Below are 2,679 nucleotides of genomic sequence, written 5' to 3' on the forward strand. Positions count from 1 at the left end.
GGGACCCGGGACTTCTTCCGCGGGGCTCTCCTCTCCTCACGGGGAGCCCCCAACGTCACTGGGGCACTTCCTCGCCAGGGGGGGAGACGGGGTAGGCTCCCGCTCTCCCCGGGCTTCTTCGTCCGGCGTCCTCCGGCCTTCTTCTCGGGCCTGAGCCCGACAGCCAATCCCGTTGCGGCTTCCCGGGGGCGCGGCCACTGACACGGCCGGCGCCCCGGTTGCCGGGCAACGCCTGCTTGCGTGCCTCAGGCCTAGCACGGCCTTCGCTGAAGCCGCGGCGGCTCTCCCTGGGCCTCGGGGGCCGCGGCGGTGATTTCGGCGGCGGCAAAGTGCGGGGTGGGCTCCCGCGATGAGGGTGGCAAAAATGCGGGGTAGGCTCCCGCTATAATTTCAAATCTTTAAAGGTGGCACACACGCGGGGTGGGCTCCCGCTGGACTCCTAAGTAGGCTGGCACACGGGGTAGGCTCCCGATATGTCTTTCAGCGCCCAGCTCTTCCTGGCCACACACTCCTCACCTCCTTTGGGCCACGAGGTGTAGCGCTTTGCAGGCGCTAGGCGGTCCCACCAGCTTTAGGGGCAGTGCACAGTCACTTCCAAGATAGCGCTCACCAAACCTAGCGCTCTCCTTCCAGGGGCTTGTAAATAGCGCTCTCCTTCCAGGGGCTTGTAAATAGCGCTCTCCTTCCAGGGAGCTTGTAGATAGCGTTCTCTGGTCCCTGCCCCTTGATTGAGGGTTTCTTGAGGGGGGGGGGAAGTTGCGTTGGTGGCTGCAGGCGGACTACTCAGTCTCTGCCTGTCGTCCCTGGATTCTCCTCTCGCCGGGCCAGATCAGTGGGTAGTTCAGGATCCCTCACTCACTTAAAGGGCAGTGCCTAAACCCTGTCACCTTCAGAGGCATAGGTCCCTGACTGATCCTACCGCATAAAACTCCTGCGAGGGCTTCTCCAGGTTTGCGTTGCCCCAACTATATCTTTCCCTCGCTCTGTGGGCTCAGGGCCCAGCACACAGGCCTATGTGGCGGTAACCCCTGGCAGCAGGTCCCCTCTCTCCCAGGTCCACCCTCTGACTGACTGCATGGCAACCCAGCTCCTCCCTTTAGACGCCCCTCACCCCACCTTCCAGACAGTGCCAGAAGCTTCTAGAAGCGTCTGGGGAAACTGGCTCTAACTGGCCTAGGGGGAGGGGTAGAGCACCCTGGGTGCCAGGATTCCCTCCAAAAGCTGGGGTTGCTGGGAAATAACGCCTAGACTGTCAACCCAGCTCAGTCAAACGGCACAACCACACAGCTTTGGCATCCATTTTAAGTTATATTTTTAAAATGGGGAAACTCAGTCTGCACACATTCAATCCTTGCATTTACACATTTAGTTTCCCAGAAAAGCAAAAAATTTCTGGGAAAAAGGGCCAAGTCCAACAACAACAAACTGTTTTCTTTGTAATACATTGCTGTCACGCCACTGTGCAACCCAATTATATACAGTCTAAAAAACGAAGACTTTTAAAATGCTCTGAAGAAGGCAAACATTGTAGCATAACCTTTTAGCCTAAATTCTGGCCTTCTGCATTATTTAGATGAACTATAAAATGAATATGTTATGTAAACATATTTCCAAATGGTTCCTGGAATTATGTGCAAAAATAACACAAATGCTGCGCAACCTTTAAGCTAATGCATGCATTATTTGTAAGAACTCTCAATTGTTTGTAACAAATATTGTTGGTTTAGTGGCCATTTTTATGACAATGTAGTTTGATGATTTCCCTTTTTCTCACTTTCTTGATGAACAGTTACTTTGCCATAAGCAAAGGTGCGTTATTCAAAAAGAAGGAAGAACTATCTTTCTGTAGGTTGGTATATTTTGCATTGATGAGTGTGGGTGTTTAACCCCTTCAGTGCCCATGACGAGCTGGACTCGTCATGGGCTACGGTGGCGCTGTGCCCATGACGAGTCCAGCTCGTCATGAACTCCGCCCGCTAATACAAAGCGCGGCACTGGGCGGGGAAAGGGGCGGGCACTGAAGGGGTTAAAAATCTTGTATTTCGACAATATTGACATGGGTGTAGTCAGAGGATGCACGGCGAAGCAGATGGCTCCACATCATCCTGGTCAACAACTAACTGGTAATGGTCTGCGCCTTAGATAAAAGTTCAGGCAAACTCCACAAAAATTGATTGTTAGATGGTGTATTTTTGTATTGAAACACAAAAAAGATGATGGACGGAATGCTACATATTGTCAAACATTCAACCCTAGTCACAGATCTGGGATGAATCCATTCTTTTCTTGCTCACCATGCCACCGCAGTTTGGAACCAGCCTTATGAAAATCAGTCTTTACCCTTCTCCCCATGGGAACAATCCTGATCGAACTGCCAGAGTCAAGACTGATTTGCATATGGCTGGGTCCAAGCTGGAATGACATAGCCCGGATCTCTGTACTTAGTGTGCATTGTTCAGCATTCTGTCCATCAATTGCTCCTATTGGATTGTTCTTGGTACTATCTAAGTATAACCCTACAAGAAGCACACCTGTTAGATCTTTTTTAGTGATAAGGATCCACCATTTTGGTTACACTGAAATGCATTCCAATGAATGACTGCATTTAAGGGAACAAAAAGGATAATTAAATGAAGAGTGATAACAGATGTTCGTCATTTGTTGGTGGTATCATGCTAA

Source organism: Triturus cristatus, chromosome 7 (genome assembly GCF_964204655.1).
Source record: "Triturus cristatus chromosome 7, aTriCri1.1, whole genome shotgun sequence".
NCBI classification, from domain to species: domain Eukaryota; kingdom Metazoa; phylum Chordata; class Amphibia; order Caudata; family Salamandridae; genus Triturus; species Triturus cristatus.